At 45.7% G+C, this 24,686-nt stretch overlaps 1 long non-coding RNA gene and 1 pseudogene across 1 annotated transcript; both read right to left on the reverse strand.

The window, feature by feature from the left end:
* Positions 1 to 3,589: 3,589 nt before the first annotated feature.
* LOC117720299 (small nucleolar RNA SNORA48) lies at positions 3,590 to 3,724 on the reverse strand (annotated as a pseudogene).
* Positions 3,725 to 9,312: 5,588 nt separating this feature from the next.
* LOC143434285 (uncharacterized) lies at positions 9,313 to 15,046 on the reverse strand. The gene is made up of 2 exons (XR_013103642.1): positions 14,908 to 15,046; positions 9,313 to 13,873 (listed from the first exon to the last, which is right to left on the reverse strand). It is a non-coding gene; the product is annotated as an uncharacterized LOC143434285 (long non-coding RNA).
* Positions 15,047 to 24,686: the final 9,640 nt, after the last annotated feature.

The raw sequence follows: 24,686 nt of genomic DNA on the forward strand, positions 1-24,686 counted from the left end.
TTATTCAGGACATGGGGAGGGGAGCTAAGAGGGTATTAGAGGCAGAGAAAGAAAGACAGAGAGACAGACACACACACACACACATACACACACACAGAGAGAGAGAGAAAGAGAGAGAGAGAGAGAGAGAGAGAGAGAGAGAGAGAGAGCAGCCATGAATATGTGGAGAGAGAGGGAAGGGGGGAGGGAAGAGTCCAAGAAGGCAAAAACGGAACAAGAGATCAAGAGAGCAAAAGAGAGAGGAGGGGAAAGCAGCCCCTTTTATAGTGGGCCAGGCCTACCTGGCTGTTGCCAGGTAACTGTGGGACTGTGGGGTGGAGTTTAGACAGAATGCTAACATTCCCCATGATTCTAATTTGCAGACATCTGAGGACACACTGTACGATAGTTCAAGGCAGAGCAGACTAATTGATTGATCCCTCCATTAAACACTAACAAGAGCCTCTGTGGACCCACTTACAGCCCTGAGGTTCCCAGCCTGGGTCTGTATCCAGGCTCCACGGAGGGATGAGAGCATCTGCTGCTGGCTTTCTCTTCTTTTCTGATCTCATGGGGCTGCTGGGCCAGCTGACTTTTATCTTCAATAAGCTCTCAGTCAGCGCTGAGGCCGCTGGGAGAAACATAGATATTACCCATGAGTTGTCTCCTTTTTCTTCCCTGCCTTCCCTCCTCTGCCCTCTCCCTGACCAGCAGAAATCTTGGACCCAAGGGTGGTTTTGCTTGCTTTGCTGCTCCCACTTTTGGAACCAAGCAGGACACCAAGTGTTCTAGTTTGCCACAAGACCCCTTACAAGATGCTTGCCCCAGCCCATTACCTTGCACATAGTAGTTGATTGAGAAACACTGGTCTAAAAGCAAACACCTTGAGGGCATCAAAGAGAAATTTTCTTCCTGCAGACAGAATTCCATAGCATACTGTCAGTATCTTTAGGTAGTTATTTAGAATTAAGACTTTGGGGACTCAAAGCTGCCCTTTCTGCACTGAACAATACCAGGCGTATCATTCACTCTAATTTCTGGCAAATGACCCAGTCTGAGGTGCGTCGAGTTCTTGCATAGGAGACACTAGAAAACCCTCAGCAACTAGAAAATGTCAGACTGGGAGCCCAGTAGCTGGCACATCCAGGCAAACAGGAAAGGATCTACTTTTGTATCCAGCTCAGTGTGAGGCCAAGCAGAAACGCAGGGTGAGATGGGCTATGGCAGAGACAGGCAGCCCTAAGAAATTGGAAGGCATTTAATTAGCTCTTGCCTGGCCCCAATGTGCCAGAAAAATGAAAAGCAAGAACCTTGTTGTGCAGGTAGAACAAGATTAGTTCTTGTCTGCTGTATTTAATGGGTCAACAGGCACTCCATGGAGCAATCTCCCTCATTCTTTCCCATCTCTCTCCCAGGCTTTTGAAAAAGTACTTTATCAAAATCAGGCCGGATTCTGCTGCCAAGGGATTCTCAAATGCAATCTCTTTCCTAGCAAACCTGAAATCCCATCCAGCCACAGCTGCTATGAAGCGCAGGGACCCATTTTACCACTAGGGGTCAGCATCCTAAGAAAAGTGCCACCCTAGGCTCCAATTTTCATGGGCAAAGCTCCTCAGCCCAGTTCAGAACACTGTCTTTTTCTGGTTTAAAACAAAACAGGAATAAAAAGTATTAGTGAGATCAGACTTTGAAGGCGTCTCACCCAGCTCCACAGAGAAATTAAAATTCTTTTTGTTGTCATGCTGAAAATCAAACTCAGGGTGTCAAATTGCTAAGTAAGTGCTTGACCACTGAGCCACATACCTAGTTTAGGAAATCAAAAGTCTCTCTGTGTTACCATGAGACAGGCAAAGTATTGGGGAACATGTTTGCAACATGGGGTTCTATTTGTTTTAAGCTACATGCATAACCCTTTTCTTTCTTTCCTTCTTTCTTATCTTTTTTCCTTTTTACTTCTTGTTGATTCTTTGTGAATTTCACATCGTGCACCCCAGTTCCACTCATCTCCCCAACCTCTCATATCTGCCCTTTGGCCTTGAAACCTCCCCCAAAATAAAACACACACACACGCGCGCACACACACACACACACACACACACCACCACCACCACCACCACCACCATCACCATCATCATCAACAACAACAACAAAGCATAGAAAAATTATCTTGTTGTGGAAGCTGTAGTGTGTCACAGTGTGTCCCACAGTGTGTCCCTCTGTCCACACATCTTCACTTGCAAATGTTCATTACAATGAGTCATTGGCCTGGTTCCAGATCTCTGGCTTCTGTGACACCATCAACATTGGATCCTCATAGGGACTCCTTCCAGTTACCCTGTTGTTGTCCTGAGTCATGGAGATCCTGCAGCTTTAGAACAGCAATACAGCCCCTTTCACACAGTCCCAGCCACTTGCAGATGATAAAGATTTTGAGGTAGGTCAATTCAGAACCCTGGACTGGGGTCTGGGTGGTAGCTGATCTGGTAAGCCTGTTGGCTCTCTCTTATCCACATCACCAGGGCAAGTTCTCCAGCACTGCTCAGGCTAGGTCAACCAATACCACCATCGGCAGGAGGCAGGGTCAGCTCTCCTGCTATTACGAACTCTGCTGTCATGCCCTCGGGGCTGACTCCAGCTCCACGGTGCTGCCCAGTCAAGATGCAGGGCCCATTCTCTCAAGTTCTGTAGCATGTGAGATGCTGGGCCAGCTCTCCCACTCTCACACCTCCAGAGCTAGCTTATCTGTGCTTTTGCCGTCAGGGCCAGCTCCACGGGTGTTGCCCAGAAAAGGTACAGGGCCTGCTCTCCCAAGTGCTGCAGCCGTTGAGGGGCAAGGTGAGCGTGTCAGCTCTCACAGCCCTGAGACCAATTTCCAGACTAAGCAGATAGCAAGGGGCATGAGGGAGAAAGGGGCTAGGAGAGAAGGGGGTGCAGTGGTGGGAGGCATCACTCCCATACCCATGCCACCTCACAGCAGATGAGCAGTGGAACCAGCTCTATCTTGCTCTGTCCTCAGGGCTGGCTCACCTGCTCCCCATCATCCAGGGCCAGCATTACTGTGCTGCCCAGACAAGGTGCAGGGTTTCTCTCCCAAGTGCTGCTGGTGGTGAGCTGGTGAAAGATGGGTCAGCTCTCCAGAGAACTGTATACAGTGAGGGGTATGGCCAGTTAAGCACAGCCCTTGAATATCCACACGGTCCCACATGGCTTCAATGACCAGGGACGTCCTCATGTTCTACAGTGGTGGTATGAGCATGGACATGGAAACTGTAGCCATACTGGCCACCTATAACAGGCTATTCCTCTCCCGCCTCCAGCATCCAGTTCCATCTCTCTTCACAATGTTCAAGCTCCTCCATTTCTCTTCCTCTTGCATCTGACCACCACGTACTCACGCATTGTGGTGGCCCCAAATGCAGGCTGGCCACGCAGCTGGCAGCCTTCTGGGTGACATCCTCCATCCACACTGTGTGGTGTGGTGACAAGCAGGTGTCTATGGCGTGCCTATTGCTGTGTGTTGGAGGGAAGATCTGTGGGTGGCATGTCAGTCTGCTGTTCTCTGTCTTCCTCCTCCTGTACTGAGGTGTGCTGCTTGGGTTTGATTTAATTTTTATGAGTCCTAGGTATAACATGGCTGTGGCCACCAAGCCAGGCATCAATCTAGGATGAACTGCCATCTGCTCTGCCCTGACTGATATAAGAACACCACCACCACCAAGGTGTCTCTTTGCTCATTGCTGGGAGGGGTTGGCGGTCGGACGATGGGAGAGGTGGTGGGGTGGTGGTATGAAGGCATGGGGCGGCATAACCCTTTATACTACCTACACACACACACACACACACACACACACACACACACACACACACTAGTCCTTAGTTATCTGCATAATAGACCCAAAGACTTTTTTAAACTAAAGGAGCTCTTTTCTGTGGGCGTATGGCTGCATTTTGAGAGAGGGAAATCTCCCAACTCCCTCCCGCACTCCTATAAATTCTGGAGTTATACTTTAGTGGTTCTCTTGGGGAATTCTAGAGGATGCTTTGGAAACCTGAGGTAATTTAGCCTCTACCAAAGTGAAAACTGAGGTTTTCCTTACTATGGTCACTGAATGGCTTGGAGAGCAACAGAAGGGCTGGAAACCCCTACTCTTGTCTTACCCACCCCCATATGTCTTGTGTAATCCAAGATGGTCTTGAACTCTTTATGAAGTCAAAGATGACCTTGAGTCTGAGATACCCCCGTCTCTACACCCAAGTCCTCTGGCTTCAGGCATATGCACAGTGCTGAGATCTGATCAGGCTTTGGGCACTGTGGACAAGCCCTGGCAACAGGTACATTTCCAGTTCTTATTCTTGCCTTATTCTCACTTGCTACACATACTATCCCTCTTCCTTAAGTCCAGGGGTGTCACACCCACTTCCAAGGTCCTACTTCTTTGTCAGTGCTCTCACTAGAGGACCACAAGCAAACTCTCAAAGCTCGTCTCATCTTCAGATGATCAGTGGCCAGCGGTTGCAATGCTGGCTGGCAGTGAGTAGGATCACACAGTTGAGTGACAGCTGAGTAAACAAGTAAGGGGGTCAATATCAGATTTTGCCTGCTCATCTGTATGCCCTCTGTAGCGTCCCAAGTATCCATTAAATTTATGCCACATCAAGCTTTCTCCATAGTGCACACAGCAATGCGGCTTGCTCTATTAAACTGAGTCACCAGTGGCCAGGTCTGTGAGCTCCTGCGTGTCTGACTCCTTTCCTTTTCAAGCATAAAGCAGAGAAGGAAATTCAATACCAAAGAGAAGAAAGCAGATGTCCCCGCCTGTCTACTAATGGCCTCTACTGTGAGTTTGCTCTAATGGCTCTCTGTGGGGCAGGTGGCGAGGTGTTCATCCAGGGACTTAGCTGTAGGTTTTTGGTGGCTGGGAAGCGGCAGTCAGGAAGGAAAGAAACCTAGTGACCTGGTTCTGTAAGTGCATTGTCAACCCAGGCAGCTTACACCCTGCCAAGCTCTTCTGGGAAATTAAAATTCTTCCCGTGTCCCTGAAAAAACATACAGCTTCATCTTCCAACCCCTGAGCAGATCCTCGGCTGTTCACTAAGCTGGCAAACCACAGAGTGAAAGCAGCAGGTTCAGATGATGCGACATCAGAGCCCCCAACAACGGCCCATTAGCTTCTGAATCTTCAAATTGAACAGGAGGAAGCTCAACAACAACAAAGAAAGATCATAATCTCGAAGACTTGAGATCTCTTTCTCTGGGGAGAAATAAAAGGGTATAATTCACAGCTCTTGGCTCCCTGTCTAGGCCTCTGAGTTGGCACCTACCACAGTGAGGAATGGATGTGTTTAGGCATCCATCCAATTACTAAATGGGAAAGGTTGGGGAGAGGACTCAGTCTTATTCTTTGTATCTCCAGAGTCCAGTACAATACCTACTGTATTGTATCTACACAAGCCATGTTGCTTCCTGAGTGAGTGATGATGAAGCTGGGGGTGGGGGTGTTTTTTTTTTAAACCAGCTAGCGAATTCTAGAATTCTTGGCTTCAATTTCCCCATCAGAACAAAGAGTGAACTGTTTTCTGATCCTAGCCTTCCCTTTTCTCCTCTAAGAAGGATGCAAATGTAAGTTTTACAGATTTTAGAAGGGTCCAGAGGAGCGTACGCATGAGCCGTTGGCATATGGTGACTCCCTTGGAGCAGGAAGAAAGCAGGACAGGCCCTGAGTGGCGATTGACATGTTTACTGAACACACTGTGCAGAGAAGGAAAGATGGACTAAAGACCTCACTAGTGTAATCCACAAAGTCAAGTAAGACTCAAATAGCCTGTTTGCGGAGAAGAAAACTAGTAATGTGGCCATCTGCATTCTCCATTGCCTCCCCAGGTTGAGAGTGATTTTAAGCAGTATGTCCAAGTGGACCCTTCCATCTTGCAAATAGCACTTGGAGTCAGTCAGTATACATCCCTAGGAATGGTTGCCTGGAAACAGCTGGCCATATCTTTGTTGGGACAGGGGAGGAGATGAAGGCTGATCTGGGGAAGTATGCTATCACCAGAGATCTGAAGCAGTAGAACTGTGTAAACAGTGTCTTTAAAGTGGGAGATATAAGGGCTGGGAGATGGCTCAGTCAGTATAGAGCTTGCTTCCCAAGACTGAGGACCTGAGTTTGATTCCCTAGAACCTACATTTTAAAAGGTGGACACAGTAGTGCATGCCTACAATCCAGTGTTGGGTTATGGAACTTGCTGGCCATCCAGGCTAGCCAAATTCCAGGTTCCAGGTTCAATGAGAGACCCTGTCTCATAAAAACAAGATGGAGGGCAACCAAAGAGAACACAGAGAGAGAGAGGGAGAGGGAGAGGGAGAGGGAGAGGGAGAGGGAGAGGGAGAGGGAGAGGGAGAGGGAGAGGGAGAGGGAGAGGGAGAGGGAGAGGGAGAGGGAGAGGGAGAGGGAGAGGGAGAGGGAGAGGGAGAGGGAGAGGGAGAGGGACAGGTAGAGGGAGAGGGAGAGGGAGAGGGAGAGGGACAGGGACAGGGACAGGGAGAGGGACAGGGACAGGGACAGGGACAGGGAGAGGTGGAGAGAGAGAGAGAGAGAGAGAGAGAAGGCACACACCCAAACACAAACATACATGTATATACACAGGGACACAGACACACAGATACACAGACACACACACATGGTGACACAAAGTGAACACATAGATGTTTTGGCTTCTGTATATGTCCCTTGGAAACCTACAGAAAGAACAGGTCTTTTATTTTGAATGAGAAGTTAGGTAGGCAGCAATCGTAATACGCCCTTTAACGAGCCACAGTAGTAGAAGAGAACACAGAAAGCCCTTCTTTATGTTCCCAGGGTTAATTTCATCTAATTATAGTCCCAGCATGATGGAACAGAACAGATATCACCCTCAAATCTGAGAATAATTTGGAGCCAGAAGATTCTGCATCTTTCAGTGCTACCTACTACCGCTGAGAAGGTCCCCAAGATGGCTGCTCCACGTCTTGGCACTTTCTGACCACCTTAACTGCCATATAAAAGTTCCTTTTCTCTCACTTTTCTTCGATGAGAGTGTTCTGGAATATCTCTCTCTCTCTCTGGACTGTGAACCTTCATGGGGACTTTTGCAGATTCGTCCCTCGGTCAGGCTTTCCTTCAGTGTCTACCAGAGGCAGACCTGCAGAGGGCTGAGGAGTCTAATTAACCAGAAGTATGTTTGACTCAGTTTCAACATGGACTCAGCCATGAAGCACAGGGTTTGTGGAAGAACCATATCAAGGAAGGCTACCAGTAAAGAGCAGGACTCGCTATTTAAAAATCCATCATGTATTGTGGTTGAACGAGCAGATGACACCAGAGGCACATTCTCAGCTTGCGGTCCACGGGAGGGGACCAAAACCTGTGCCATCTTTGCCTTGGGGTGGAAAGGTCCAATAAAACCATGTGCGTGGGAGTGACTCCTATAATGGCAAAGGTCACTATCGGTACTTGCTCGGGTGATGCTATCTCCATAAAAAGACATACACGCTAGAAAGAATGCCGGGATACTCGTTCTTTCCGGGGGGGTGGTGGTGGTGGTGGTGGTGGTATTTGATCTCCTCTTGGCAGTTGACTTGCCAGGAAAAAAAGAAATTGTTGGGGGAAGCACACTGAGCAGGTAGAAATGTGCTTTGTGTGTTTTTTTTCCTTTGTACAAAGCTACTCATGATCTTAAAGCCTTTACAGTGTATGGATGTGTGGGGTGTACTTCTGGGGTCCTCTCCAGCAAGGACCTTAGAATCCATTGGCACAGTTTTCCCACTGGGATCCTTATTAAGCGCAACTGGGCCATGAGGACTGTGCGCCAATAGAATGCAAGCCAGCCATTGCTCATTCCTAGAAATAAATAACATCAGACACTTTTTATTTAAAGTGCTAATTAACCAGGACCTAGGGCTGTGCAAGGCACAGGGAAGCCGCTCTGTACACATTTGATAAGTGTTGGCTGATGGAGGAATGCATTTGTTTCTGATGGTTCATCTGATCCCATCAACCTAAGTGTATACTAGTCCATTCAGGCAAGTTCTCAGAGAGGAGAACTTTTTGCCTGTAACAGAACTTTTGTTTTTACTCAAGATGCCTCTCAAAGAATGTGTTTGAAACCAGACCACCCACCTATACCACTATCCTAGACGCCAAAAGGCTTCAAATTATTCAGATTTGCTATGGCAACTTACACACCATTTATATGTGGGTTTCTGATGCTGGTTTGTGAAAGGTAGGACAGATCTAGCATTTAAATCCAGCAATCAACCTGATAATTGGTTAAAATAGTAAAAATCAGACACACATCCCAGAATGTCTGAAAGGTCAGGTAAGCCACTTACAGTATTTTGTTTTTTAATGATAGAAAGAATAAGACCTCGATGCCTTAATTTATCACCCCTCAGTCTGTGGTTTTCATAGACTAGACTTAGCCCTCATGTGTTTGTTAGTTTCTTTGTGAACTTGACACAAGCTATCGTCATCTGAGAAGAGAGAAGCTCAGCCGAGAAAATGCCTTTATCCGATTGGCCTATAGACAAGCCTGTGGCTCAGTTTCTGGATTGATGATTAGTATGAAGGGCCCAGAGCACTGAGGAGGCTGTCAGCCCTGGGCAGGTGGTCCTGGGGTGTATCAGAAAGTAGGCCGAGCAAGCCAGAAGAGGCAAGCCAGCAGGCAGCACTCTTCCATGGACTTCGTCTCAGTTCTTGCCTCCAGATTCCTGCCCTGCTTGCGTTTCTACTATGGTTTCCCTCGGTGATGGACTGCAGTCAGCACACATAAGCCAAATAGATTCTTTCCTCCCTGTGCTGCTTTTGGTCATGGTTTGCCACAGCAATAGAAATCTATCGAAGACACCTAGTTTTAGTTGTTTTTGCATCTACATTTTCCTAACATCAGCTCAATGGAAGAATGGCTCACCTTGTGCTGGATACTCTGGGAGACTTTTTTCTTTTCTTTTCTTTTTTTTAATTTTAATGACTTGGGAAAAATAAGGAAATTTATCACTATTATGATTTAATTGTGTGTGTGTGTGTGTGTGTATGTGTGTATGTATGCATGCATGTATGTATGTATGTATATGTGCATATATTTTCATCCATGGTTCCTGGCTCATAATTCCAATCTACTTTGTCTGATAATCCATTTCTCTTCATTGGAGGAGGTTCTTCCCCTAAGACTACAGAGAAACATCTGAATAGACAACACTGCTTGCATGCCACCTAATCATTAGACTTCGATCGTCCCTTTTGTCCCACTACATTTCTGTAAGAAGCACAGTTTAGAGGAAGCACTGGAGAAACTGGGTCAATCCCGCAGGCCTGTTTATTTTTTTCAACAGAGGGACATGAATGATGTCTGGTCAGCTGGATGGCCAGACTGAAAATGGTCAAGCAACCTGCTGATGACCCTTGGCTACTCTACTAGGAGTCAGCTTCCACCTGAGTCCCCCAGTAGCCCGAGCATTGTCTAGGCCCTGGTGCTGATTCAGTAGACATAAAAATGTTTTGGGAAGCCCACAAGCCTCATGGCCCGTGGGGAGATGATGTACAAAGTGAAGAATGAAACTTGAGTCGGCACCATCTTTGTAGATACTGGGTCAAAAATGTCCAGAGTCTGACCTTACGGTTGAATTTTCTTATATATTTAAGCATAGCAAAACTTTGAGGGAAAGGATGCTGCATGGCAATTATCACCACATAGCTCTAGGCATATGCAAATGAGTACTCATAAAATCTATGGACGACAGTTCTGTAGAGCTCCTAGGTAGCCAAACAAATGCAGCTCCTGGAGCACATATCTCCACTGTGTCTTTGCATTATCCTTTGGAATAAGCTGGTTAACATGTTTTTCTGAATTTTTAGACCCACTCAAGCAAGTGAATTGGATCTGAGTATGCAGTTGTAGAAGCCCCAGTTTATAGCTGGTGAGCCCCAAGCACAAGGAAAGCAGCTTAGACATTCAATGGACGTCTGAACTGAAGTCTTGGAAACTGTGCCATCCACCTGCTGGAGCCAGGGCTCTCTCCACATAGGCAGTGTCAACAGCGAATAGAAATACAGGATGCTTAGCTAGGGTTCAGAGCAAAACTGATAGTGGGCCTAGTGCTGGGGATAAATCGTGTCAGAAGCAGTCGGTGTTGGGAGGGTCCCATAGGAAAGGTTGGGATTTACTGGTGTCTTCCTTTATGGCATCATTTCATTTCACAACAACTCATGAGGAGAAGGTGTCAGGCAGATGTACAGTTATGAGCACAAGAGGACCAGATTTTATTCATAAATTGCACACGATGGAGAGCGTTAGCATAAGACAAAACTTCTTGCTCGGAGAGAACAGATGTCACGCCACATATGGAGTAGACGGATTGCCTAGCGGTAGCTATTTAGTGTGATAATGGCGTTTGATGGTTTGGACACAAACACCATTGTCACACTCCACAGCTCTGCTAAGGAAAGTCTGTCGGCACGAGGGTATTAACCTTTCCTTCACATTCCTTCGTTGTCACAGACTCCTCCGTGGCTCCAAACGCTGAAACAGGAGCATAGGAAAGAGTCCCTGGATCTTGAATAACAAGGAGGGTTCACAAAGGCCTTTTACCAAGAGGAACGAACCCCTATGGACGTGGATGGAAAGTTTTTTTTTACATGCTTCCTAAAAGGCTTGAATTTCAAGAGGAGACAGATACTTTGAACAAATCAAACCATAACGGAAATAAATCCATTGGGTAACACATCCCACCAGCTCTCACCTCATCATGGATTCCAATCCATCACTAGAAAATGTGATCACTTCTTTGGTTCAAGAAAATTGTGATGATTTTCTTTTCTTCTCTTTCCTTTTTTTTTTTTTTTTCCAACAACGGTCTCTTAGGATATAGCCCTGGCTGGCCTTGAACTCACGCTATCAACCCAACTGGCCTCAAACTCACAGAGATCCACCTATGCCTGCCTCTTGGGTATTAGGATTAAAGGCATACACCCCAACTCCCAGTTTGTGATTATTGTTTAAGGGTGCTAGCTTATGACCTACTCTCCGTGGAATCATCAGACACAGAGACACCCTACCTTGCTCAAACTTGAAATCGTATTCAACGCAGCCATTCTCTAGTAGACCGGCAGGCAGCGGATGAGGGACTCTAACTAAGAAAGACTGAGGTGAAAACAGCGGGTTTTGTTTTGTTCTGCTCTGTTCTGTTTTGTTTTGTTTTTTCCTAGCAGGAAGGTTCACTTTCTAGTGGAAAGGTTGCTGTGTGAGCAAGTGTCTTCTGGATTGACTTGTCTCCAGTTAAATATGGTTTCAACGGTTCTGAGAACCTCTGCTCACGGTGGAGAATGAGAAGAACGAGAAGAGTTTTACCTAATCCTTTGTTTTCCCCAGATGCTGGGAAAGGAGAAGATTGGGTGCCAGTTTCCCACCTCACCCCTATCCCTAGAGTAGCTGAGTTAACATTTGGCTAGAGATTTGCTTTAGCTGTAAAACCGGCTATATCTAACAAGTGAAAATGAACTCTCCTGCATTCTTCTATCCTGCATTCCCATACAGACCATGAAATCACCCCTTTAAGACAGATGCTGCAGGAACAGCACTCTCTGACCTCAGACCCCCTCCTACTTTTGCTCCTCCTCTCCCCTTTTCTTTTCAATGGTGCTGATAGGATCATTGTGCACTTAAAAAAAAAAAAAAAAGTCAACTGGCTTTCTTTTGTTCCTCTGTGGCTCCAGCAGACTGCAGGAGAAGGGTGTCACTCAGCCTAGTATTAGACAAGTGTTCCTCAGTGAAACCAGAAAGCTTCCTCTGACCCCCAGCCTCACCCTAAAACCTTTGAGTTGACCATACAGTGATGGGGGCTGTGTGTATGTGATGACCTGTCTTTCCCCACCGGTCCTACCAAGAGACAGGCTATGCTGATTTATCTTTGCCTGAAGGACCTAGAATGAAAATCCCACTTTTTTTTTTTCTCCCAGGGATTCCCTGACCATCTCAGTGGGGCTCTAGAACCCCCTTCCCACAGGTAGTAAGGTCAACCAGGAGAGGTGAGGCGTTCATTAGTGCTGTAGGGCTGAGGACCTCTCAGTGCTTGATCTGAAAAAGACAGAAAGGAGAAGGAAGAGGAAACCAACGTGTCACACCCAAACCTTCCCTAACCTCTCCCCTCCGCAGGCCGGTCATGAATCAAGCATACATCTCAGAGTAAAGGTAAAATAAATAAATAAATGAATAAATAAATAAAATCTAATTCATAGTGACGTTATTTAAAACAAAGAGTTGCACGCCGTTTTTGCCCAGCTTTAGGAAAATGCCCATCCACTCACCTGGTCTGCTGTCCTCACCTTGCAATCAAAGACACCATAGAAAGCTGGTTGTTGTTGATTTGGAGACAAATTAAGATTTCATTTCAAAGGAGTGGTTTTCAAAACGGTGCATAGGCTTCTGACCCTTTTCTGTGAGAATTGTACTGCATCCATGTTACAATACCTCTCTTCCAGGTACAAAGGGAATTGCTGTTTTATTTTTACCTTTTCTTGTAAATTTGAATTGCTTAATTTCCACAATTTTTTTCCACAGTACTTTTGAAATGAGAAAAATAATGAAAATTTAAAAATTTTCAAAGTTCCCCTTCTCCCCTCCGGATAAGTTAATTTAATAAATCCTTCTTTCAAACACTTATCTTAAATTTGGAAGCTGGACCTTATCTGATTCAAACTCAAGTATTTGCCACCGTGAAACAGTTTTGCTGACAGAGAGAGACTTTGGGTCAATTTTTTTTTTTTTTTTAGCAAATTATTATTGAAATATATTTTTATGCAGCATAATGACCTTACCATATTACATCAAGAAATAGAGTCTTATTTATTAAGGCCCTGTGAACAAATTTTAGATGCTGCCAAAACGTTTGTTTGTTTTTTTTTTCCCCTATGCTTTCTTTGATCAAGTGATCAAAATCTGTCAACCCCCTCTGCAGTTACTTGGAAAGCCAGCGGAATATTTTTCTGTTCTTCCAAATGTTGTTTACTAATTAATGTATCACTGAGAAGAAAAGTCAAAGTAATTCATTCTAGGGTCGAGCCACATGGTCTGTTTTCGTTCTTCAGACTTAAAAGGGCTTTAGAATTTTCAGACTGAATACTTGGAATTTCACTAGTATTGGCTAGTACCCAACAGGAAGTGCAGGAGATGGTTGAGAAATGGCAACATCCGGTATTTTCTATGACCACCCCCCCCCCCCCACTGCAAAAAAACCAACCACAAACCAATGACTAAGACCAAGTTGGTGCTGGATGTCAATCAGGGTGATGTCCAAATGCCAGTAGGGTTTCCATAGCTCAGAAATGCCTTTCGCATGGGGATCATGCCTCTTGCCTGCCCCTTGGGGCCAGGTCCACAAACCTCCCACCATTTAGTAGCCCGAGTGCCTTATTTCCTGAGACCTCCCTAAGGGAGGCTGACTGAGCAGGGTCCCTTAGTGTCTGCCTATTAAAATTGAAGTTCCGTGTCCTGCCCTCCCTTTCCGCAAGAGGATGGGATTTCTAGTCATTTCTAGGGACTATGGACAATTCCAAATGGAGTTTTCTCATTGAACCCACGTTCAGGAAAACCAAGTTAAACTCAGTTTTCTCCTTGTTGATGCCAGGCATCTCTCTTCCTACGTTGGAGTGAGTGGTCTCTAAGGAGGAGGTCTTGGCCAAGCCTAAGCTGCCTTAGATGCATCAGTATGTGCCACAGAGCCCAGGAAGATGCGGTGGATTTACAAGTACCAGGAGATCATGACTCTGTATTCTCAGCTTGTTCAAAGGAGCGAAGAACATCCTGCAGACAGCTTCACAGGACCAAGAAGGAAGTGCATTGGGAACTATGTGGAGTCACTTTGCTGCAAAAAAAAAAAAAAAAATCCATCAATACCACAAAAGGATTTCTTAAAAAGCAAAAAGCACAAATGCTTTTTTTCCCCTGCAAACCCACATTTGCTGTCATGTGAAGTCATTGTGTTAAATGCATCCACTTGACTGTTTTTAGGCTAGTACAGTCTAGACAAAGACAAAGAAAGTCAGTTCACATTTCCTGAGTCTTGTCATCTTTGAAAGCACGAGGAACGTTTAAAATAGAATGTTCTTGCTATCAACAGGGAACAAAATCGCTTTTCTTTTCAAGGAAACCCATTTAGAAGGAGGAAATCTGGAAAGTTCCTTATCTATACATCAATCAAATTAGCATTTAATCACCAACCAGAGGTAGAGAGAGAATCCTCCGCCAGTTTCTCAGCATTAAAGGCTTGATGGACTCTTAATGAAGAGCTGCCAAGGCTCGGGAATCCTAGGGACCACTTTCCCCTCTGTGCAGGTGGCCAACTATTTCTAGCATTACTGAGGGGACAGTACAAGTTGGACACACACACACACACACACACACACACACACGAGGAGCAATTGGCGTGTAGGTGTCTTTGACGTGTAAGAATAAAGCATGGTGAAGCACACACAAAGAGGAGTCCCAGTCAAGCAAGCCCCCATTTTAAATATACAGGCAGAATCTTTATCTAAGACCTTGGTGTTATTGATAACCGGGCCATTTTAAAATGGGACATGGCTTACTATAGCCACTCCAAAGATAGAAATAGAAGCCTGCCTCTGCGTCTTCCATGTCTCTCTAACCTACCCCTTCCCCTCTCTAGAAAGTATAAAGAAGCTTCCATAAAGTGTCCAGTTTTGCTCAGGCTTTCTGAACAGAATGAATAATCATGGCAGACAAATTCAAATATTGAATGTTTTATACCCAGTGTTGCTCAGGAGCTGTGTGGTGGCTTTTAAACCCCTGAGTCAGCAGGTCACCCCCACTACTCAGTGCTACCCTGAAGAACAGCCTCACTCCCACAGTAGGCTAGCAGCCCTGAAAGAAGGCACTTACCTCCCTCAGCATCTGTCTTCTCTCAGCCCAGGACCCCTCATCTGGCTAGCAGGAGGTCCCCTTCTGTGTTCCCTAGTTCTACTGAGGGTTCGAGGGCAGCCGTGAGAGCCCGGAGCATCTGTGGCTTTTAGGCCTTGTGCTCTCTCCCTTTATGGCATCCAGGGTTTAAAAGTAAACAATTCTTTCTCTTTCTGATAAGTCACATTAAATTATCGATCGTGGGGGAAGAGAGGGCATGACCTTAGTTCACTAAGTCAGAGTCACCTTTGGTCAAACACTAAGCAAAACCGAAGGTTCAGTTTCCCCATGCCCCCTCTGCTACGTGCTTTACACCGTCTGCAGGTGGACAGGGAGGCCAAGGACTGAAGTGGACAGCTGAACCTACTGGACATCTTCTCTCAGGACTCTGATATAAACTTGTTCCAGTGTTTTTCTTATAGGAAGACCCCCCCCCCCCAGTGTCACTTCAGACTTCTAGAACTGGAGAAGTCACCTGGTCATATGAACCTGTGAAATTAAACACCCCAGCTCACCCTACTCAGGACTCCTGACAGATACTGGAGAGCCAATCTCATGTTCTTGGCCATTTGTGATAAGTGGGGATCTATCTATTCACTGGCTCACATGGCAGCCATGTATGAATTACTTCCCTGACAGCTGAGCTCTGGGAAGCCAGGGGGAGGGGAGGCAAGCCGAGCTGATCACCTGGGAGTCAGGACAGACACATAAGCAACCACTCCAGGCTGCAGGGTTCTGAATGCATTGGGTTTTCTCGGGGTGGTTTTATTTTCTCTCTGGGCTATTTTGACAGGTTGCTTTCTTAAGCATTAAAAACAAAACAAAACAACAACACAAAGAAACCATTTTTATACTCTCCCTGGTAATCTAATGTGAAGAAGGTCAAGACTTTCTTGAGACAGATGGTGACCCAGAAGCCTCGAATTGAGGGTCTTATCATGCTGCCCCACATTTTCTTCTCTTAGGTAAAAGCCAAAGGCTGACAGTGTTGGCATTAACTGGTCCCTAGGACCAAAGAATTGTGGCAGTTCATGGGTTTCACTGATGTCCCTTGCTTCCCTTGAGAGGCTCAGTTCTTTCGCCAGCGTCCTTTGACCACCTGAGGTAATTCTGCATCCTTGCCCCTTGGAAAAAACTGGGCTTTTCTGTGTCTTCAGAGGGCCTGTGAGACACATTCATAAGGTAAAAGCCCAACGTGCACCCAGAGGAAGAACTATCTTAAAGGCCCTCTGGAAACCACCAAGGTCCAGCTTCCCACAGAAGATACAACAGATATAGCCATCAGGTCATTTCTAAAGGCTGGATTGAGGGAGTAGCCTCGTGGGCTGGCCCCGCTTGTGGTAGCTTTTCCACCCGTGGTGGCTTTTGTCTTGCTTCTGTTGCTGACAACAACCATGTTTCCTTACAGAAGTCCTGTGGGTTTTCTTCTTTTAAAGTGAAATGGAAGCCTAAGAGTTTGGCACGTGGACATTCTTTCCAAGGGCAGGCCACCCCCCGCCCCCCACCAGGCCATCTCCAGCAGTTTCTCTCAGTCCATGTCCTTTCAGTCAAACAGCTGGGGTGTGGGGTGGGACATGTAACACAGTGGTAGACTGCTTGTCTAGTGTGGGCAAAGCACTGCCTGGGGTCAATGTTCCAACTCAGTGAAAAGACACTAAATAAATATCAATGATAAAACCATTCTGTCTATAAAAGCATGGTGAAGCAAATGAAGCTTTCAGATGATTTTTCTTTAAACCCTGGAGACAAGATGCATTTTTCCCCCCAAATTTCTTTGAACGACCTTTAAAACCGACTTTTGTTAGTGAGAGCTAGCTCAGGGCTTGCAGGCTCTCGGCCAGTGCCAGCTGGACTCGGCATCCAAGTCCAGTGTCTCTGAAGTGTGCAGTGTCTTCAGTAATAGGATCTCACTTTCAGGCTCTGAAGGCCACCAAGGGCAACAGTAATAACCTAGGTTATTTCAGAAGCCTCTTGGACTCCCTGACCAAGAGCTGGAAGGGACGTTACCCATGCCTGGTACTAGAGTTTTTGTTAGCAAGTCTATGGCTCTTTGGCAGGGATGGGGTGTGGGTGTGGGAAGGCATTATCACTCAAGTGGTATAATTTTATTTAAATATGCATATGCATAAAATACACTTATTTATATTTTGTATGCATTTTAAGGGAGCATGAAATGTTTCTTTATAGCTTCTTCAAACATTCTTAGTGTTGTTTACCCCTTCCTTTCCCCTCATTGTCTGCATTGCCCTCCCAACCCAGGTCTAAGTTAAATCTCCCTTTCCCATTTCGCCCTTCATAGCACCTATGTCCTCCTTCCCGCACCCCCCCACCCCCCATGCCAGCTCCCAGTTCCTTCTCCTCCCTCTACCATGGATCTTTTTTCCTTTCCTGGTTTCGGTCATTATTCCAGGTCACATACTCACATCTAAAATACTGGAGCTAAGGTTCACAAATAAGAAAAAAAAAAAAAAAAAAAAAAAAAAACACGTGATGTTTGTCTTTCTGGGTCTGAACCTCCATGGAGAAAGGCAATCAATAGTCCTACCCGTTGTAAAGCCTACGGACCAGCACTGACAATGACCAGCATGGTAAGATATCCCCAAAGGTGCAATGGTGGCATGTACCTCAAAGGTACAAGCAATAGCTCTGTCATCAGACTTGAGGCCACTCACCGGGAAGTAAGTCATGTCTGGTACTGAAAACGTAGCCAACTACCTGTGCCTGCTGAGCTCACAAGGCCTAGAAGAGAACCTACTGTGGTTATTTTCCTAAAACACTGTCATTCCTAACTATGTTATAAACACCTATACTTATATCCACACGACAAGTGTAGCTCTCAGCTCTCCTCTAAGAAGGTTCTGTTTGTGGTAGACTGAGACCATTAGAGAAAGCCACAGTTAGTCAACGTTCACAGAACAACTGACAGTGGAGTGCTCAACCCCAACCAATCCATCTACAGTATCACTGCCATACCTAAGGCTCGGGTAATATTGAAGAAGAAGGGTGGAAAGACTGATGGAGCCACAGGACAATGATGCTTGCTGTGTCTTCGGAAGCTGCACCCAACCCATAAAATCTCAAAACTATGCTTGTCTTGGAAAGAAGGATAGGGGAAGAGGTAGGTGTGTGTGTGTGTGTGTGTGTGTGTGTGTGTGTGTGTGTGTGTGTAAGGTTTGCATTCTGAACATTTGCTTCTTAGGAAACTGGGAGGAGTAGCTGATCTTTGGTGGTGGTGGGTACTAGAAATGTGACATTTGATGAGGATGCTGAGAAGTATTGGGTTAATGTCAATTGAAAAGAGGAGGAAAGAAAAAACTGAATGACAACACGAATCCTGATTAGATGCTAGTGGTGGTTGTTCTTGTTTGGGTTTATTTGTCTGTTTGTTTTGGCTTTTTCAGAAAGAAGTCTTACTGTGTAGACCAGGCTGATCTTGAACTCACAGGGATTTGCCTGCCTCTGCCTCCTACGTGCTGGAAGCAAAGGTATGTGCTGTTATACCCAGCTTAGACGCTAGTTTGTTGTTGCTATTGTTTTAAATTCTAGCTATAAAAGATATTTGGGGACAATTGGGAAGTTTAAAAATGGGCTAAATATAAAACATTATTAGAGATGTTATTATTGTCTAGCTCTGATAATGGACTCAGGATGGGTAGAATTTTGCTTTGGGGATGTATGTTAAAGTGTTTACTGGGGGGGGGGGTGGAAGTCACAATGTCTAAGCTTTGTTTTTAACTGTCTCCTAAGAACAGGCACTGCTCACGAAAGCAATGACTACCCCCCCCCCCAACCCCATGTGCATTTGGCCCCCACGGTCAGGTCTTGCCCCGCCCCCTCATCCCAGGCTGTACCAGGCACTTAGGCCTGTTTCCTTTAATAGCAGGCGGGCTCTGAGTGGGCTGTGACTGCAGCGATGAACCAGAGCTTGCTGTCAACACTCAGTTTTTACCCAGGTCCTAGATTGTGACATCAGTTAGAAAGTGAGTGCCCTTAGTCATCAAACAGAGGCCTTGGCAAGTCAGCATTTTGTCAGTCCCTGCCTTAGCCTTCTCCCTGCATGTGCTAAGTTAGACAGCACTCTCTTTACTAGAGAGTAAACAGCCCATGAGAAGGTACATCTCCTGACCTCTGTAATGTCTCTACGTCCATGTTGGTTTTTCTCTGCTCTAAAGACCAGTATATATTCTATGTCATCCAAAGATTCACAGCAAATAAAAAGCCAGGCCCCTTAGCTTTTCTAAGTTCAAAGTCAACAATTCAAATGGTGAAAACCAAGCTTCCCACTTCCCAGACTTCACTGTCCCTCCAGGCAAAAGCTGGGCATTCTTCACTGAGGTTGGTTGCTTCTTTTTCTCTCTTCCTTCTCTTTTCTGCAACCTCAAACATCAGGGATTTAGACATCTGAGCTGAACTGCATCCCTGAAGGATGTGGAGCTACCATCTTTCAAAGAAACTATCTTGTTTACTTCTTAAAAAATAAAAGCCAAAGGTTTAGCTTTTAAAAATAATTTAAATGTTTTAACCTTTTTGAAAATTTCATAGACAGATACTATATTTGCATCATTTCTGCCTCTATCTCTTCCCCTCCAACTTGTCCCCCCCCATTCCCTTTCAATTCATGACCTCTTTTTTATATATGCACATACATACATGCATACATACATGTATATGCAAATACAGCCTGCTGATCCCACTTAGTGTTGTTGTTCATACGTGTATTTAAGGCTGATTATTTCGGATTGGATAACTTACCAGAGAGCTCATCCCTGAAGTAAACTGATTTCCCTTCTCTCAGCAGCCCTTAAGTTAATTGCCTGTGGCTCTTCATCTAGGGGTAGAGCCTTGTGAGATTTGCCCCATCTATGTTGTCATGTCAACTGGGGCTGTTGTTATACAAGTTCTACAAGGCCTTCTTCAGGGAGCATCTGTCCAGAAAAGAAAAGACATATACATTAAAGAAAAGCTCAGAAAAATGTGATGGGTGTGAAGAGAAAGTCACAGGTTACAGTAGTGTGTGCCACTGCAGAGGACAGAGAACAGAACCAGTAAGAACCAGTAAAGCAAGAGAGCTGGGGAGACAGCCCAGTCAGTAGTGCGATGGTCTTACCAGCTAGATCTGGGAGCATGCTTGAAATCCCAGCACTGGTAAACCAGAAACAAAGACCCATGGGGCTTTCTGGCCAGGAAGCCTAGCCTACTTGATGAGTCCTATGCCAATGAGTGACTCTGTCTAAAAAGAAACAAAAACAAAAACCCTACAAAACAACAACAAACCAGAAAGCCTCAGCTAGTGAAGATGCAGAGAACAATGGATGTTGTGGTGGTCAGCCCCAACTGATGAAACAATACAACCCCTATACCTAAGGCTTGGGGAACACTGGGAAGAAGAAGTAGAAGGATAGTCAGAACAGTGGCCAGTGCTTGAGGAAAGATAGATTGGCATCTGAGGTTGTCTTCTGACACACCTCGACATAGGTACATGCTTGCACACGAACAGGCACACATGCACTTGGATGAGCACACAATCACAAAGTAAAACACAAAACACTAGAGGATCCAACATTCCTGGCAGATGGACCTTCATGCTGAGATTTGTCTCAAAATAGTTAAGAAGCCAGTGAAGCTGGCATGGTATGAAAGAGACGAAAAGAAGTGACCAGAGAAAGCTGTGGAAACTTCTCAGACTCAACAGGCATTCAATGTCCTGGATTTTGCAGGACACTATCCACAGTTAAGTGGACAATACATACTCAGTGTTCATTGTTTACTGAAGAGGGGGGTAATTGGAATTGTAACTGTTTAGGAATCAGTTCTACTTTAGTTCATTTCATAGTTAAGAAATCTAAGGGTTTCTTTTTTTTTTTTTTGAGAAAGTATCTTGTGTATTGTATGGATGCATTACCTGTCAATTAAAAAGCATATGGCCTATGGCTTAGGCAGGAAATAGTAGACATCCCGGAGGAGAAAGAATTCTGGGATAGAATGTGGGAAGATCTGTCCAAGGAAGATGTGAGGAGATGGACAGACACATTGTAGCTGAGCACAGGTAACCAGCCACATAGAAAAATGTAGGTTAAAATAATTGCATTATCTAGATGATCTAGGCAGAGAAGAGCCTAGCTATATGGCCAAGGTATTTATAAATATATTTTGAATCTGAGTCTCATTTCTGAGAGCATGAGACTGGGAGGAAGAACCAGGCCAAACGTCTACAGTTTTTGAGAAAGATACATACAGGTTTCAGGTGTGTATGTGTGTGTGAAACTGCATTTTAAAAATCAGGGAAATACAATCATTTAAATGGCTCTTCCTCTCTTTGCTACTTTGTGTCTGAGCTCCCGTCTACATTCTAGTAGTAGCAGCAGCACTGACCTTGGAACTAGACTCCTTGAACACAGTCTTCCCACTCACTAGCCCTCAATTTCCTCATTGATAAATCTCTATCCCTGGTAGTCGTATTTCCCAAGGTCATGCTGACGCACATGTGAGCGCATGGACACAAGCTCAGGGGTGTGTCTTGCACAAAGTAATACCGAAAAGGCTTGTTCTCATACCCTCACTACAGTTTGATTGTTGGGTTTTGCTTTGGTTTGTTTTTCAATTTTAGTAGCTTAAAGGGATAGCTGGGACCTGAAGTATACTTTTCTGAAGGCAGTTTTTATTGCCTCCCGGCCCCTCCCTGGTATGTATGTGAAGGAAGACAGTCACCCACAGTTCATGACTCTGCTTTTCCAGGATTAACTCAAAACCCAGTCCTGTTCCCAAACTCTGGTTGCCCTGATTCTAAGCAGTTCATGTTCTTTCTCTGGCTCTTCTGTTCTTGGGCTGTGCAAGTCTCCATTCTGTTATATTGAGGCAAGAAGAGACCTCTGCCAGACTCTAGAAGACCCTGGGAACAGACCTCCACAGCAGCAGAGCCTTAGATCTCTCCCGTAAGCAAGACAAAGGGAGACAAGGCTAGAGAGAAGGGAGATGTTCACGGATTGATCCACAAACTACAGACCCTCAGGAGACCCAGGCAGAGCCCAGCTTTCATCCAAGTCTTTGTGACTAGAAAGTTCTGACTGAATTCACCCCCAGCCCACCTCATCATCTTCAGATCTTTCTACAAATATCATCTGTGAAATATTACATGAAGAAAGGATTTATCTATTTACACTTCACCTCAGGTAGCTCCTCCTGGGACTTGGGTTGGCATCACAAAATTATCTCTGAACCTAACATGCTCCCAAGAAGGGCATTCTGAGACTTCCAGGTATAATCCCAAGGTGACCTAGATGGTTAAACATTAAACACCCAATAATGCCACACAAGGTTGGTGGTTTCTGCTATAACTTCTTCAAAGACCAAAGCCAGGCATATGTGATAGTGAAGCAACAAAGGAGCTGTGATGTGTTTCTGTAATGTGTTTTTGAAATTGGGGCTCAGCACAAAGTTACGACCATTTGGTCACTGTGATAATGCTTCCTTTCTCCTTTTAGATCCAGTGTCGATATGAGACTTCCAGGTGTGAATTCTTCGTGTTTCTAGAATGTACTGGGGTCTGTGGTAGAAAGTCACTAAGGACAAACTCCCCAACTAAGGACGGGCTTCCCCACTAAGGATTGGCTCTCCCAGTAAGAACAAGCTTCCCCACCAAGGACTGCTCTTATACTAAGGACAGGCTTCCCCACTAAGGACAGGCTTCCCCACTAAGGACAGGCTTCCTGACTAAGGACAGGCTTCCCCACTAAGGACAGGCTCTTTGATTAAGGACAGGATCCCCCACTAAGGAAAAGCTTCCCCACTAAGAAAGGGTTCCTCACTAAAGATGGGCTCCCCCCCCCCTAAGGATGAGCTTCCCTACTAAGGACAGGCTCCCCCACTAAGGACAGGCTTCCCCACTAAGGACAGGCTCCCCCACTAAGGAAGGCTCCCCCACTAGGAACGGGCTTCCCTACCAAGGATGAGCTCCCGACTAAGGATGGACTCCCCCATGCAGCCCACTTTTTTCTCATCTTGCCCTCATCCCCATTATTTTCCCCACATTGCCTGACACATTCTCCTCAAACTCCTGGTCCCTCTGTGGTCTAGGCACTGACATCTTCCAACAAATGTCTCTAACCTTCTTTCCTCTGCTCAGTGTTCTGATAGATAAAGCCTAGGACTCATCCTGAGTCGAAACTGTCTGGTAGAAGGACTTTTAACCATCAAACCAACGTCTTTACTTTCTGTCTCCATGACAGATGTTTACTGTTCCACACTTTAAAAAAAAAAAAAAACAAAAACAACAAACAAAGCAGAGACTTTTATTTTCTGTTTTACAGACTCAGATTCGTCCAGAATTTATGGATCTGGACACCACGCCAACCCTTTGATCAGTGGTTTTACTGCCTCCCTTGATTCCTGGGAGAGCCTTGTGCTGTCTTCTTTGCTCTCCTTCCACCCGAGTCCCCATCATGGCTTGGAGTTCGTGGTCAGGCTGCGTGATCAGTATGTGTGGTTAAGACACAATTTCAATGCAAAGTGGTTTGCGAGAAGACAAAGACTTAGATGCTGCAGGCACTGCTAGTAGACAAGGGTTGCAGTGAGGAGGGAGGGTTGTCTCTTGTGTGTAGCAGCAGTCACACCTTGGTGACTGGAGAGAGAGGCTCAGCATCAGAGCGGGGCAGCCCTACACAGAACCTAGTCTTACCACTGATTCTGAGTGTGGGCCAGGCCCTCTGGTTCTCTAGCACAGGTCAAGTGTGCCTTGGTGGCCGTGCTGAGTACCAGAATTTAATTCCGTTAGTCACTGGGGCCCAGTAGACAAAGGTAGTACTAGGGACATGATCTGAGCACAAGAGGTTGTAAAAGGCACAAGAGGACTTGGGGAAACAGATGTAAGGTGTTCAGGGAATTATGGGAAATAGTTCAGGAAGGTTTGAGAAACATGACTGTGTAAAGCACAGGAGACAGTGGTAGAAACAGATCATGGGAGGGGTTGTAGAAGCGCAGGGAAATATGAGTTATGCAGAGGATCATGGGAGGAACATTTAACAGCTCTCTGGTGGCCTATGTGGTAGAGGAGGGGAGAGGGGAGGAGCACAAGGAGCACAAGGAGCAGGACACACAAAGAAAAGTAGTTGGATTGGAAAGGTGTGGGTGGTAGTCATGGGTCCTTCAGAAAAATGCAAGTGAAGCAGAGACTGAGAGGTGAGAACTGGGCTTATATCTTGTTTTTGTCCCTTCCTTGCTGGGGAGTTCTGAATAGAATTAGGGGTATTCTATACTCTTTAAAACTGTCGATAATAATACTTACCTTCTACGATGACAGCAAGTATTAAGGCACGCACGCACGCGCGCATACTTTATTTACTGCAGTATACTGTCCAGGGTATGTACTCAATAACGTTATCATTATCAGACAGACATTCCTGCATTGGCCTGTCTGTCTGATGTTTCTCCCCATCACTCGGAGCTGCTGTGCCCTGCACAAGAGTCCCGGGTACCACATGCAGCTTTCACTGTATACTCCACCTTTCATTTTTGCAGCATGGGACTGTGTTAGAGGACACAGAGGACACGGCCCTCAGAGTCAGGCTGGTCCTGCCTCTCTAGCTCAGCTCCAGCCTTTCCAGTCCCCACTTAACTGACCCAGGTAGAAATTGATTTGCTTCAGGTGGACTGCTAGCTCTTGACAGGATCGGCTCAGGATAACAAAGGACAAAACAACAACATCTATCATCGGCTTGTGTTTTCCTTCCTGTGTTCTGTGACGCATTTGATGATTGTTCCTCCAC

This window comes from Arvicanthis niloticus, chromosome 14 (assembly GCF_011762505.2).
Source record: "Arvicanthis niloticus isolate mArvNil1 chromosome 14, mArvNil1.pat.X, whole genome shotgun sequence".
Lineage (NCBI taxonomy): Eukaryota > Metazoa > Chordata > Mammalia > Rodentia > Muridae > Arvicanthis > Arvicanthis niloticus.